Source organism: Lepisosteus platostomus, chromosome 26 (assembly GCF_059453375.1).
Source record: "Lepisosteus platostomus isolate fLepPlt1 chromosome 26, fLepPlt1.hap1, whole genome shotgun sequence".
In the NCBI taxonomy this organism is placed as follows: domain Eukaryota; kingdom Metazoa; phylum Chordata; class Actinopteri; order Semionotiformes; family Lepisosteidae; genus Lepisosteus; species Lepisosteus platostomus.
In genome coordinates, this window is record NC_142636.1 from 4,121,062 (window position 1) to 4,137,029 (window position 15,968).

A 15,968-nucleotide genomic window follows, 5' to 3' on the forward strand; every position below is an offset into this window, starting at 1 on the left:
GCAATCTGTAGTAGGATTATACTGTAGATTGAGATTTTATATTTGTGTCATTTTTTAGTATCTTTTCTGTGGTATGGTGACCATGAAACATTTAAGTAGTCAGGACATATTAAGTGTTGTGAAATTTCACATTTGCACGACCTTTCTCATTTGCTGCCACTTAGTTCTAATTAACAGCACGTTGTTCATGTCGTGCTCCAGTGTCTCTGAAGCCTAAGTCTTAAAAGCGTTCAGTTTCTCAGCAGTGAGGCAGATCCAGTCCCTCAACTCTGGGGAGTATAGTGTCTCCATGTTAAAATTCATATGCCCACAGTCCAAGGCAGCACAGCTGCGTTAACTTTCTGTCAGATAATTTTTCTTTACAAATAAATAACCCCTATTTCATTGTTAACCCCTTTGAATTTCGCATACATCATATGAACATTTTATTTCATCAAACAACAGTGACATACTCGCTTCCATATATTAAACAAAACATATATTCCACATAAAACAGAAGAATGGACAGTCTCCCGATTCATTGTAATACTCGATATTAAACATTTTTATTGTATTCTTCACCGATAAGCGGCGCTAACACCTTGAGTAGTAGCTTCTTGCAGCCGCAAGTGCTTCAGGTTTAAAGGGGCACCTTCGTGATAAGGAGAAACCATGTCTGGTGCTTTGCAGCAATGCTTTGTGAGGTTTCAGAGGGAAGACTCCCGCTGTCATTCAGCTGAATCGACAGACATCTGTGTTGCACACAGAGCCGGGGGCTGGGGGAGCCGCCTCTCTCCACGTCAGTGAAGAAGAGGGAACAACAGCGCTGCGGTCCCCTTTCTTTCTGTGCATATCCTCTGCTTTTAAAACTTATTACCGCTGTTTTATTTTACTTGGACAGTTCCGTACTACTGTACATCGTTTATATGTACAGTTAGGTGACGCCCCGCCATCAGACTTGGGTTTATGGTTTGTGGCTGGAAGGCTGAACGGGGAGGACGATATGTGCTGTACTGTACCTGTATCTAAACCATTGCTGCTGGCTGGGGAAAGGAGAGGAGTCCGTGCGGTTTAAATTCAATACTCGACGGCGGAGCGGGGAAACGAGGCGTAAAGATTCCTGAAGTGTAAAAGGTGAGGTCGGTCTGCCTACCGAGATAGGGTAAGATAACGTTTTTTTCCCCAGATTTAGCACTTACAGCAAGTAACGCTGTGTCGAGTGCTCGCATTATATTTCAAGACAACAGAAGAAACGTGTTGTGTAGTAAGTTGTGAATGGTTTGTACAGTATGTTGATTTTGTGTGACATACAAAGGAGAAATACATCTGGGATATTGCAAAGTTAAAGGGATGCCGATTAGACCTGATAAAGGGAGTTCTTACACCGTCGTACATTGTTTTGAGGTTCGTTCCGAGTATGTATACACTGATACGTCGTGATAAATATAATGGAATGCTGTTATGAATCACATTATTCATCAACGTCATCTAGAGTATATGTTTTTAAAGTGGCGTTAAAGGCATGGAATTCTGCGAAATGTGTGCTGGTAGGTTTAGAATTTATAAGTACAATAATGTTTTTGTTTTTCTCTGTGGTGAGCAGTAAGGACTCGTAGGGTTAAAAGTGCACGTGCTGCAGCCCAGTGTAGTTTTACAAGATTTTGCCAAGTGTCATTTGCTCTGAATGGGGTTGTACAAATCGGGTCCTTTTATTTTCTGTAAACAAGATTCTTTTAGTTATGCAATTCCCTGGTTTGGCATTTGGTCTGGAATTATTACATTCTTGGATGGGAGGGTCTGTGTGTTTTCGAATTTTTGGGGAAAAAATGGGCAACGCAAAGTTTCAGTTAGACCTGAAAATTGGATAAGCTTTGACTTTTCCAGGGACACTTTTAAACGCTGAGTGAATTACACAGAATTCATTCACTCCAACGCAAAACAACAAAAACCTTTTTCCTATTTGGTTTGATGTACAAATAAGTATCAAACGGGTGTCTGTAGAAGTTTGTGATAAAATATCTATGAAGATAAAAGCAAGATTCTAGCAATATTTCTTATGTTGTCCAAATAAATAAGCGCCACTTCCAGCTGTTAAGCAACTTAAAGTTTTGCAAGACTGTAATCTGATTATGCTGCTCATTCTATTGTTTATTTATTTGTTATAGCTTTCCTCATGCCAATGATTTTGACCTGAATAGCAGAGTACAGTTGATTAACTTATCACAGTTAATTCTATACCCGTGCCTTATTTGTTCTGTGCCCTAAACAGTGATTTTCAACACTTTGAATTTAAGCATCGGTTTTTCAAGCATTGACTACCAATTATTCTTTCCATTTTAACCCCTTACAAAATAATTAAACAGGCCATCTAAACTACTGTAAATGTATCTTCCAGGTATATTTGAATAGCTGTACTGATCTGACTGTACTGTATCTTTGTTTGCTTAGTAGTATAGTTCTGAGAAAAAACGGTGTCAAATGCAGTCATTATAAGAATAGTTGCGGATAAAGACAATATTAGAATAATGGATTATAAAAGCCACTAGGTCTGAAGCCAAGGTATTCTATAATTCTCTTTAAATGTGAGCCCATTGATCTGCTGTTATGCCTGAAATGTAAAAAAAGAAAAGCAAACCTTAACAATGATCGCTTTTCCCCATTTTATTTCTGAAAAAAGGCCTTTTGTGTTTCAGTTGACTTACCACTCTGTCCTTTGTGGGTCAAATAGCAGAACAATTATTTTCTTTACCATTGTTAGGTTAAGTGGATTTTGACAACAAGCACACTATAGACTCTGTGTAAATATGTAAATGTGTAAATACAACAAAGTACATTTATTTTTTGAGTATCCGTTGTTTCTCGGATCTCTGCCTTTTCATAAGAAAGAAACAAATTCATAAAATGCTTTTTATGTATTGATTAATCTTCTTTAAATATGGACTCCTTAACAAGGATGCCTGATTAGTCTGGGCTAATCTACAGTCAGTGCAGTACTTGAGCACCAAAATATCTGCTTTTGCATGTTAGTACAAAGGCTTGTTTATTTTTAGTATACTTCAGTAGAGTTTAGCCTGCATACAACTAGAGTTGTGGTACTGTAGGTGTACTAGCCTGTTAAGATTTGCACTGATATTTCTGGGTTTAAATTTAAGGTCTTTAACTGATTTAGCTACGTCTAAAACTGAGAGTCAGGTTTTTGCAAAATAAGTTAAGTGTTACAAACATAAAATTCATACCACATTCCTTATTCTCTTACCTTTACTAATACTATTCTAGGTAGTATTTTCCTGTAAGAAAGACGTTTCCATCAAGTTTAAAATGTTCCTTGGAGAAAACAAAACATACTGTACTGTAAGCGCAAAATACATTTGAGCGCTTGGCAGGTCTGGTAATATTGTAGCTGTTGCCTAGGCAACCTCACAGAGCCCTTGCTTTGATCTCAAGGCCCAGTGCCTTTTGCAGAGCTGTCCCAGGAGGCAGCTCTTCCATTTGTTTTTACTGTTATCTTTCCATTCAGTGCAATGGAGAAAAGCCTGCCAAAAATTATTTTCCTTTTTTTCTTTCTGAAGTGCCACTGTTTCAGTTATGTTTTTCCTGTGACCTGGTTTTTCTTCATATTTTTCTTAGCTCTTTGCACCATGGACTGGATTTGATGTTTGGCAAAACCTCTATTTAGCCTTATTTTATGCTAAAATTCATTAGTCAGTAGTGTTTTGTATTAAGGAAAGGTCACCATTTGTATTGCTTAGTAAACTGCATTAAAATAATTCCAGAATATAAGCCTCTCTGCATTTTATTGGCATTCTTTTGGCATTTTTTTCTGATATTAAGTTTAGAATTCACAATGTACACAATGTGCCTACAGTATGTCCAGTCTGGTTGATGTTCTCTGGACATTCTTATAAATTTACAGGCAGTGTTTACAGGTATGTATTTTTTTTGATAATATGATTCTACCTCAGTGCATTGTTCCAGATGTGGAATTGAACGGTTTTAAGACATTCTCGCTTGACCTTTTGTTCTGTACTATTTGCTGTGTACCGCCAATGAAAACATTCAGTATGAGAATTGATGTTCTAAAATGAGCACAAGAACAGAATGACAGAATGGCAGATTACATTTGAATTGTAGTCCGTGAGGTAATGTATGAACAACTTATTGAAAGATGAAGGGCTGTGTATCCAAATCTTTTTCTGCACCTACTCAAGTTTTCTTTTAATACAAGACACTTTTGAATGAGCTGCCACTCCATGAAGCCAGAGTGGACTAACACCAATTTAAATTAAACTGGAGTCACGACAGGATTTCATTCTTTTCTCAACAGGTTTAACATCTGTATCAACAATAGGATCTGATTAATGTGATTATGGAAATTCACTTTTTGACTTTTCACAAGATCGATATGACATGTGTGACACAGCTTTCTTCTAAGGATGAGAACGATATATTCTTGGCCACATCCAATTTTATTTTTCAAAGTGAGCATTTGCATGATTCCTTATGTTTGTTAAATGTATCACAGCATTTCTTTTGTAATTTGGGGTAGGTAACTAATATCTTTTATTTGTGACGAAAACAAAGTGAGTGAGCTACACCAATGGAATATTTTTCTGAATCAATCATTATCTAATGCACGATATTCTTATAGTACTCTGTTTTAAAAAAAATAGGAAACATTTATACAACATGTAAAGGTTTATTCCATGCTGAAAAGAAAAGAGACACTGCGTTTCAGCTGTGGAGCATTCTATAGCCTTCTTCACACCTAAAAAGGCTGCACAGCCGAAACATTGTTTCTTTTCTTCTCTTTTCAGCATGGAATAAACATTTACCTGTTCCTTGGAAGTCTACGCATGCTGACGCAGCCAGCTCCTTGAACTTATACACCAAGTAGTGTGATTCATCACTTTTACCATGACAATCATTGTGAGACTTAATGTAGTATGTTATGTTTTACCTTTAAAGCCATGGTTTTCCTGTCCACCAGCAATGGTCTAACCCGGTGGTTCTCAAACTTTTTGGACCAAGTACCACCGCTGATCAAACCAAAGCATCCAAGTACCACCTACAAGTCATCTTCTCATAGGAACACCAGAAAATCTCAATGACCAACATGAGTGCGCGTGCGCACACACTCTCACACACATATAATAAATATTATAATAAACTTTATTTGATATAGCACTTTAAATGTGGCTTCTCAAAGCGCTTTACAGAAAAAAAACAGGAACAACAAAAATTAAAAATAAACAATAAAAAAGCACCATTTCAGTGAGAGGGGTGAGCCTGTGTAGTCAAGCAAAGCATATGTGAATTCATTGGTCGGGCCTTGATACAATTCTCAAGAGTCTAACAGATTTTAAATAATCGGGCATTTTCTTGACGGCCAAGGCCTCGCGGTGGAGGCTGCACTTCATATCTGGAGCAACCTCTCTAATTCGTGCAACTACACTGCTGTGTCTACCTGTTATTGCTCTAGCACCGTCTGTACAAACTCAGATGAATTTTATCCAGTTGATGACATTCTCTTCGATAAATTCATTCAGAAGCTGAAATATGTGCTCTCCTATAGTTCCTGTTGGTAGCGGCTTTCAGAACAGAAAGTCCTCATGGGATGTACCCTCAAACTCGTATCTAACGTAAACTAGCAAATTGACCAAATCAATGGCATCTACAGACTCATCTAATTGCAGTGAAAAGCATCTGCTCATCTTAACGCACTCTGTCAGCGTACTTTTGACATTATCCGCCATATCAATAATTCTATGAGTGACAGTGTCTTTCGGAGGGGGCAGCAGGTCAAGCTGTTCAGCAGCCTTTTCTCCACACATAATGCGGTTAAGCTCTTCTGCCAACGGTAAACAAAATTCTTCAAGTAGTGTGGGGCTTACCTGCTTTAGCAATCCGCAAGCTTGCATTTTTCTCCATTTCGGTTTCAGGAGTCCGTCTCAGAAGTTAAAAGAAGTTTTTATTTCATGTGCATGGGAGCAAAACACAGAGATGCTCTGTGTATTTTTCTCAAATTAACCTAGAAGTTCTTAAATATTTTTGTGTTATCTATCACGTTTTCCTGTGTTCACAAGATTACCAGAGTTCCTAGCATGCATTTCTATGCATTCCTATGTTTACAACATTGCCATTGTTCCAAAATCACGCGCATTCTCCTACCTCTGTATTTGCTGGAGATACATTTTTTTTAAATTCTATTGGTCACTTACGTTCATAGCATGCATTCCTATAGAGTGGTATAGAATTACATTGTAGCTCTGTGTCGACTCAAGTATTTGCGCGCGCTGCATTGTAGTACGTAGGCTGCATATTCGACACGTCTTAAAATAGAAAATATGAAAACCCGTCCAGATTTTTCAGCGCACACAACAAAGTTCCAGGGTCATGTGGCGTACCAGCTGGCGGCGCTGTTTGAGAACCATTGCTATAGACAAAGAATAATGAGTAAAGTCATTTTTTCAGTTCTATAACTGTAAAAAATTAAATAAAATATTTCATGTTCTCTGACAAAGCAAATTAAATATTTAATCTCCGTCTTTGCGATTCTAATATTTTTTTCAGCTGAGGTTTGGTGTACCATTTTTCTTAGAAATTTTGAGCCCCTTTACACAGTCTGCAAATCTCCATTAAAGTATTTAGGCCATATACAGTATTCCAAGATTTGGGCATCAATGTTTTAGGACAGTGACAATTAAGTTAGGGTGGTGACCCACAGCTCAAGGCCAAAACTCCACTGGAATGACATAACAAAATCCTGGCTTGAATCAAAAAGAAAATCTGTGGCAAGACTTAAAATTCCCAACCAGTTTGACAGCTTAAGCAAGTTTGCAAAGAAGAATGGCTGGAAATTGCACCATCCCAATGAGCAGAGTTGGCAGGGACATATCCAGAAAGGCTCACTATTGTAATTGCTGCAAGCTGTGCTTCCCACAAGTATTGACTAAATGGGGTGAATACTTATGCAATCAATATATTTTCATTTTTTATTTGTTGCATTTGTTTCTTACATTTAGTTTTTTTTAGCAAAGTAGTGTTCAGTTTGAATAAAACATTAATTAAAAAAATTAAAAAGGGGAGTGCATATTTTTATAGTATACAAGGCACAATATAATCTCACTTCATTACCTTTTCTGATCTATTTTCCTGAAAATGTTTGCATATTAATTTTATATTCATCCCTACTATTATCCTAAAACCATGTTTCTCATACTCCTTCAAAGTCATTGTTCTTTTCTTAACGCAGTAGCCTTGAGTACTCATATTTGTTGCTTATGCTATTCCTTAATGTAAGCATTTAAGACATTTTAGTATTTTCTCAGTGTTTAATGTCCAACACCTTACCCCCTGCTTCCCTAGTTTACATAATCTTCAACTATTTACACGTAAGCCTCTACAATATATATGTGACACATTGGTTCAGGTACAACCAGTCCTGCTTAAGAAATATTTCATAAAAAATACACAAAAGTCTAAACAATAAGCAAGAAAACCCACCTTCAATCACCTGCTTCTTGTTTGCTCAGTAACCAAGTGCATCCTACATGCAAAACTAAGAAAAGCCCCCTCAACAAACACAGATCAAAGCAGGACTTCACAAGGCAGATTGTTGCATTTTCTGTACAGTATTAACATTTAATTTATTTATGTTTTTATATAAACATAAAATTCACCAGATATATATTTATATAAATTGACATTTAGAACTTACAGTATTTCTGTGACCCTGTCCAAAGGGTACACCTTGGATGTAATGCCATTCCATTTCAGGGCACAAACTGACACAAAAACACACACTTAGACCGGGATCCATCAGTTTTCCCAGATCAGTTTTTTCAAAAGCCAATTAACCAACCAGTATGTCTTTGGACTATGAGAGGAAACCAAAGCATATAGCAGAAATCCAGGTGAACATGGGCAGAACATAATAAAATCTATACAGATAATACTCAGTGCCCCAGTGCTGCAAGGCAATAATCACAACCAACCCTAGCTTATTTAGAATGGTGTGTGTGATTGATAAGCCTACCCATGTGACAGTGAATTACCACCTGCATTGCATTACATCCAAACGGAGGATACAAGTGTGAAAATAACTCAATGGAAGGAAATACCTGATTTCAATCTGCGAGAGGGGAACTGAAAGATAAATAGAGGAAAGAGTGCAAAAGATGTTGGTCAGAAAGATGTTGTTGCTGAGTGACTTGGAGCCACAATGTGAAATGCTATAAGACTTGTTCTTTTACAGAGACTTTTGACTGTTTCACACTGTGTTAAGTCATCCCCTGCTTGTGACTTACATGTGACTTAGCTCTGAAAACATTAAAGAGATTCCCATATCCAGAGGGAAAGTATCTTTACATTATTCATTATTTTACAGTGGTATCATTCCCTCTTCAGATGAAGAATAGTTTACTATATCTCTGTTGATTATTACTGTATATCCCTTTAAACATTTTTCTCTAGAGTAGCTTTTTTTATTTAACTCTTAATACAACCTCTAAATATTTATTAATCAGGACTCTTACCCTCATTTGAGATATAAGTGCTAGAAACATTGTTAAAATGTATAGTGATATAGCAATTTGAAATAAAGATAATACATCTTGCTTCTCATTGTTGCTGTTGTAAATATAAAACATGACGTTGCCAAGGTTGGCATGCCTATTGTAATACATTTTGACATTACTGTATATTGTGTTCTTTTTTCCTCAATTTAAGAAGGCCAACTGTTCTTTCACTCTTTATACCAATCTGTCTTAGAATGCTACCCAGTATGATTTTGTTTCTCTGTCATGATTCACAAACATGAGAGACATGGAAACACTCTTACTCTCTGAAGACACTATTTCATACTGCTTTCTTTGCTTTCATAAAATAGAATTAGCATTACATACGTGTTGGAGATGGGTTTTAGGAATCTTTCGGTAAGATTTGTTCTGTAGGTATAAGATCAGTGGTTGATATTCAAACTGTTTTCAGTTTTTCTAGTTTTGAAACATAAACAGTACTTTGTTGCCAAAATAAGAATATAAATGAAAGTCATTTAATTCATCTTAGGCATCTGATTGCAAGTAGCTCTGCAGTAATCTACATATCTCATCCATCTGTGCCTTGAAGAAGTAAGGGTATCAGCATGGTGGGGTGGTTTGTTCCAGATTCACACACATTTTTATGTGTAAAAAATAGATTCCTGCTCTCTATTTTAAATGCCACATAGTTTCCACTGGTTCGTATTTAACTGTTGATTCTGAAACGGTCCACTGTTTTTGTTGATTTTGTCAATGCCTGTGAAGGTTTTGAATCTTTGAATCTGCTCCCCTCATAATCTCTTCTTTTCAAGACCAAAATGAGTCAGTTCTTCTAGGCTGTCACAGTCAGACATTTCTTTAAGCCCAGAAATGTATCTGATTAGCTCTGTACTGATTCCGGAGGAGTATCATTTTTGAAACATAGGGAACAAAGTAGTATACAGCATATCTGGTCTTACAATCCACTGTGCAATGTTTTACACAGCTTCTTCAATCACAGTGTGCTTTCTGTCTTGCATAGTATATGTACTGATGTTTAAAGCCACAGTACTGCTCTGGGTTTATGTGGTGTAGTGCTGTCCAGGGTATTATGTCCTTGATGGGCGGAGCCCTTTGGTAGAGAAGAACACATTTCCTAGGTAACCACAGCTGAGTGGAGTTTGTCAATGAGACTCTGCTGTGAGTATAAGAGTAGGGTGACTACCTCCCAGAGAAAAGACCAAGCCAGGACACCAGCCCTGTGCTAGCTGCAGGCCAATGAGCAGTGGACGTCAGAGAGAGTTAGAGACAGAAAGCAGACTAGTGGTTGCAGCTTGAGAAACCCTGATAAAGGGAGAGAAAAGAGAGTGTTTATCTCAGAGGAGATTAAGAAGAATAATAGAGCATTTTTGGAAATCGTGGAAGGGACTGGGAACAGCTGCAATTCTGGAGGGAACTGTCTAGTTTAAGATCGAGTTTTTTAAAGGGAAGGCTGCCTGCTTCGAGTGGAAGAACAAGTATATCAAGGAAGTTCTGTGTGAGTGCGGGTTAATGTGAGTTTAGTGAGTGAGACTAAAGGACTGTGTAGAGTGTGTTAGAGAGTGAAGTGGAGTAGTGAGACTCTCTCCCTAATAATATAGGATGTCAGGGGAAAGAGCAGTGGGTCTTTATAGAGTTTTGAGAGAGAGTTAAAGCTCCATTGTGAGTTAGGAACTAGAGTTAGCAGTGGTGGCTGGGCACAGGGGAAAGGTGTGCTGGCAGCTGCATGTGCACTGCCTTGGGAGGCTACAGAGGCTGTGTGGATTTTAAGGTGTGTTGTGTGTTGTGTGTTGTGTCTAAGAACAAGAGTGAGGTGCTAATGACTTGGTGTTGGGAGTGGGAAGTGTCTGAGCATCAGTGTCTGATGGAGACTACAGTGTAAGACCGAACCTGGTGGCATCAGGATATGATATCAGCAGCTGGAGGCAGATCTGGAAGTCCAAGGGCTGGTGATGATGTGCAGCTGTCGTCATTCACTAGGAGCCTCCCTGCTCCCTCAGAGTTAGTTTCATCAAAGTACAGGGAAGGCCTTGAAGAGTAGCAAGCTTCGTTGCTGCCTTGTCAGCCCGCCAGTAAGGTAAAGAAGGCGGTAGAGTGGCTCTGGCCAAACAGGATCAACCGATTCAAGGGCGTTCCACTGCTAGTCCTCAATAGGGACTAGCCAGAGAACTAGAGAGTTGAAGGTGAAGCATTTTGATTCAAGGGATCTTTGAGTGAAGGGTTCAGCTATGTGAGGGATAACAGTTATGATCATTGGACATTCCTGTTTCACTCCCCCACTATCGCCCATAGCCCCCTGTGGTGCTACAATGGGAAACATGCTGTATAGCTACAAGATGCAATGAATGATGATTCAAAATAGTTCAGAATTCACAATATTAGCTAAAACCAGGATTTACTCTTTTTATATAAAGTCAAAATACTGTATCATGATTTTTCTTATTGAGTTTAAGAACATTTAATAAACATATAAAGCACTACATGGCATTGCTCCTTCATCCTCCCATAGGTTTACCTCATACCTCAATACCTCATACTACTGGCTGTGCTCTATTCTCAAGTGCTACTTGACCTTTCCCAGAGTTTGATAATGAACTGTAGATGTTGTAGTTATCATACACTGTTCATTGTATTTCCTTGAAATGGAGAGTCTTTATTAATGTCTTTGTTTTGTGTTCTTGATTTGATCATATTTTTGTTTGAACTGGCATTTATTAATTGATTTCCTGAAGCCAGTTCTTTATTAAAGTCTCTATATGAATGTATATTGCATTGTATTTCTTTCTTCACTTGTATTTAAAACATATTTTTTCAAACTAAGTTTAAATTATCCTTGTGCTTTTGAGTGGCTCACTTGGTAAAAGTATTTGCTTGCATTCAAGTTTGCACTCTGTGATCAGCACTTTGTGAGTTTGAACCTGAGTCATATAACTTAATAACTAGGATCTGTATTTCCCCAGTGATGATGCACTAGTATCTCAGCGCCACTGGGAATATTGGAATTAGTTAGCTGGGGCTTTTCCAGCTTCCTGTGAAACTGTGACCTCTGTGCCTGTTATTTCCCAGCCATTTGTAAACTTAATTGTAAGGTTATTCTAAAAAAATATCTTTCACCTTTTGTTACTGTAGCTGACAGAGGAGTCTCCTTGTAAAATATGGAAATGTATCAAAACAGCTGTGAAATTATTTTTATTTGCCACATCTGATTAAGCAATATAGTCTCAGTGGAATAAAAGCAGTGACTCCAACAAAGTGTTGGCAGATTTTCCTTTATATTTAGAAGCTGAAAACATTGTAACAAAGAAACTGGTTTGTGGTAAGGGCAAGAGAAAGAGTTTCTGCTTTGTTTTTTGCTGATGCACCTGAATGGGAACTATTAACTGTTGTCCAGCCTCGATTTATCTCCGCAATCTTAACAAAGCTAAGTGAACTGATGATCAGGTACTGAATTGAACTACTCTCCTATCCAGTTGAACCAAAATAATAGATTTTCACCCATTGTTAATGTACTAGAGATCAAAGAATGAGCATACTAACACTGACAAGTTCCTAAATACATTCACAAAGATACAAAATTGCTTTTTACTTGATTTTTATGTTATTTTTATTGATAAATATAATAAAGCTGAACCTATACTTTCATTTATATATTTCAATTAGATTATTTTGTGTTTAGATGCTTTTTGATTGTTAGTCCTGCCAAATAGGAACCTTCATGCTTTTTTACTTAAAGTTAAAGAGAAACACTTTGTGAACCCTTTAGAATTATCTGGATTTCTGCATGAACGGCTCCTAAAATGTAATATGAATTTCATCTAAGTTATAATAATAAATAAAGACAGTCTTATTTAACAAACAACACACACAACATTTTACATTGCTATATCTTTATTGAACAAATGGTTTAAACAATCAAGGTCATTGATGGAAAAAGTATGTGAACCTCTAGGATAATGACATCTTGAAAAGAGGGTAATTGGAGTCAGGTGTTAAATCAATGCAGGTGTGGGTTTGACCTGCCCTGCCATATGAAAAAATCACACAATTTTGGTTACCTGCTTTTCACAACAGAATTCTGTTGTAGCGCAATATGGCCCGATCAAAAGAGGACTTCGTCAGGCAGATAGTTAACAAATAAAAGAAATTCAGCACCGTTGCTACTCTCCCTAGGAGTGGGCGTCCTACATAGATCAATGCAAACGCAAGCCGTACAGTCCTCAAGCAGGTGACAAAGAACCTTAGGGTGACAGCTAAGGATCTGCAGGCATCTCTTGCACTTGATAACATCTGTGTTCATGAGTCTACCATAAGAAAGACACTGAACAAGAATGGTGTTCATGGGAGGTTAACACGGCGGAAACCACTGCTCTCTAAAAAAAACATTGCTGACCATCTCAAGTTTGCTTAATACCACCTGGATGCTCCACAGCACTACTGGAACAATGTTCTGTGGACAGATGAGACATAAGTTGGACTTTTTGGTAAATGTACACAGCATTATGTTTGAAGAAAAAAGAACACCGCATACCAACACCAAAACCTCATCCCAACTGTGAAGCATGGTAGCTGGAGTATAATGGTGTGGGGCTGCTTTGCTGCCTTAGGGCCTGGAGAGCTTGCAATCATTGAGGGACCAATGAATTCCGAGTTGTATCACGAAATTCTACAGCAGAATGTCAGGGCATCTGTTTGTGATCTAACTCTAAAGAAGTTGGGTCATGCAACATGACAATGATCCAAAACACAGGAGTAAAAAAAAGGAGTAAAACAGAATGGCTCAAACTGTATTTTACTCTGTATTTTAGAAAAGTCAAGTCCGAGTCCTGACCTCAGTCTCATTGAAATACTGTGGTGTGATGTGAAGCAGGTTGCTCGAGCAAGACATGCCAAAAATATACATGAACTGAAACCGTTTTGTATAGAGGGATGGGCCAAAATATCTCCTAACCGCTGCACAGGTCTGATCAGCAGCTACAGAAAACGTTTGGTTGAGGCTATTGCTAATAAAGGAGGTTCCACTAGTTACTTAATATAAGGGTTCACATATTTTTTCCATCAATGACCTTGGTTGTTTAAACCATTTGTTCAATAAAGATATGGTTATGTAACATGTTGTGTCTGTTGTTAAATAAGACTGTCTTATTTATTATTATGACTTCGATGAAGATCAGATCATGCAGATTTTGGAGCCATTCATGCAGAAATCCATATAATTCCTAAGGGTTCACAAACTTTTTCTCACAACTGTATTTATTAATCAGATAGTTAAGCTGTGTCCAAAGTGTTTGCTGCTGTGTTTGGTTAGTGAGATCTAGTGCAGGTTTTCAGCAATGATCCTTGAAGCTTCTGTGGACAATTTTGAATGTCCATTGGTTTAAGAGTGTCTTATTCTATAGGGAGCAGACAATATAGGTTATTCATAGAAACACTGTTTGGGAGTTGCCAAATTCTATCATCATTTGTTGAACCAGGTCCTCAGCCATTTGAACTCCATACAAACAGGAAAGTGTCATGGGAGATGTGATGAATGGAAAGCATGTGAAGTCGGTGGACTGCATGATGGCAAAACAATAAGTACCACTGCCTCACAAATCCGAGGTCCTGGTGCTTCAAGTTATGGGCTCCTGTCTGTTTACTTTGTATTCGTATTGTGTTTGCTTTAGTTCTGCATGCCAGTATTCCAGTGATCTGTGGAGCTTTATGAAGTTCTATTTAATAATAATAATATAATTAATAATTGCTTACACTTATATAGTGCTCTTCTGGACACTCCACTCAAAGCGCTTTACAGGTAATGGGGATCCCCTCCACCATCATCAATGTGCAGCATCCACCTGGATAATGCGACGGCAGCCATAGTGCGCCAGAACGCTCACCACACATTAGCTATCAGTGGGGAGGAGAGCAGAGTAATGAAGCTAATTCAAAGATGGGGATTATTTGGAGGCCATCATTGGTAAGGGCTAATTGGAAATTTGGCCAGGACCCCCTACTCTTTTTTGAGAAAAACCCTGGGATTTTTAATGACCACTGAGAGTCAGGACCTCGGTTTTATGTCTCATCCGAAGGACGGCGCCTATTTACAGTAAAGTGTCCCCTTCGCTATACTGGGGCATTAGGACCCACATGGACCACAGGGTGAGCGCCCCCTGCTGGCCCCACTAACACCTCTTCCAGCAGCAACCTTAGTTTTTCCCAGGAGGTCTCCCAGCCAGGTACTGACCAGGCTCACACCTGCTTAGCTTCCGTGGGTTGCCATTTAGATGGATCTTTGTAGAGTTTTGTTCTGTAAAAACAGCCAGCTGTTTCTCTGATCTCTCCAAGCTGTACGAATGCGTCCTTTGATTTCCGGTGTGGAAGCACAGGATGCTCCTTTTAGGTTTGTTTAGTAAAGGGAACAAGTCCAGATCTGTATGCAATATTGGCTAGCTGTGTAATCTGGAAGTGGCAAAAATGCGGTACCCCAGAGTATACAGGTTGAGTGTTTATAATCAAATCAGCTAATCAAATGGTTAATAGACAAATTCCTGCAATAACAAGAGCCCATCCAATGATACAAAGGGCTCACCAACAGCAAAACAGTGATTTAAGATGAAGGCAATGAAATATATAGACAATGAAAATAAAATGACTATAGTACTTAATGAGTATGTAACTCACTAAAGATGCAGTCTAGCTTTATTTATTAAAATTATTTGTTGCTTAAGGCAGCCTAGTACACATGGACTGGAGAATTGCTAATGAAGTGCACATCCATAAAAAGGGTATGACAACTGATCCAAGTAGTTGCAGAGCATTATGTCTAGCTTCTATTATATGATTATATGTATAATAGGGGGGCGGAGCAGTGGAAGGTTGCTGGTTCAAATCCCGCAGCTGGCAGAGGAATCCTACTCCGTTGGGCCCCTGAGCAAGGCCCTTAACCCCAGCTGCTCCAGGGGTGCTGTACAATGGCTGACCCTGCACTCTGACCCCAAGCTTCTCTCCCTGTCTGTGTGTCTCATGGAGAGTAAGCTGGGGTATGAGAAAAGACGAATTCCTAATGCAAGAAATATGTATGTGGTTAATAAAGTGATCTCTAATATATAATCTCTTAATATATAAGGATCACAGATATTAAAAGAATATCCTAGGATAGTTAGCTTGGATTTAGAAAATGTAGGTCTTTCCTACAGAGTTGTAGAATTCTGTTACAGTTTTTGAACAAGTAATAACAGTAAATATTATTATTTATAATATTAATAAAAGTTATAAACACAAAGTTTATGATATGTATGAAGATTTTCAGAAGACTTTTGGTAGATTGTTTCTGAAATTTCAGGAGGTAGATATTCTGGCAAATGCTTGTTTTATCAATAACAAAGGCTAATGTATAGAAATGTATAGAAAACAGAGTACAGATTAGGTATTATGCTTTTATTGAGATTATATAAG

At 38.1% G+C, this 15,968-nt stretch overlaps 1 protein-coding gene and 1 long non-coding RNA gene across 3 annotated transcripts in view; both read left to right on the forward strand.

Moving 5' to 3' along the window:
• Nucleotides 1-648: 648 nt before the first annotated feature.
• Nucleotides 649-15,968, forward strand: part of sema4ab (sema domain, immunoglobulin domain (Ig), transmembrane domain (TM) and short cytoplasmic domain, (semaphorin) 4Ab) — an 80,217-nt gene continuing 64,897 nt past the window's right edge. Inside the window, exon 1 of one of the 2 annotated variants that reach the window (XM_088620366.1) lies at nt 649-1,141. The gene's annotated coding sequence lies outside the window, so the exon portion shown is untranslated. The remainder of the gene's footprint in view (nt 1,142-15,968) is intronic. The other variant, XM_088620365.1, reaches the window with a different exon arrangement.
• On the forward strand, nt 4,305-7,059 carry LOC148639736 (uncharacterized). Its single transcript, XR_015930622.1, has 2 exons — nt 4,305-4,457; nt 4,794-7,059. It is a non-coding gene; the product is annotated as an uncharacterized LOC148639736 (long non-coding RNA).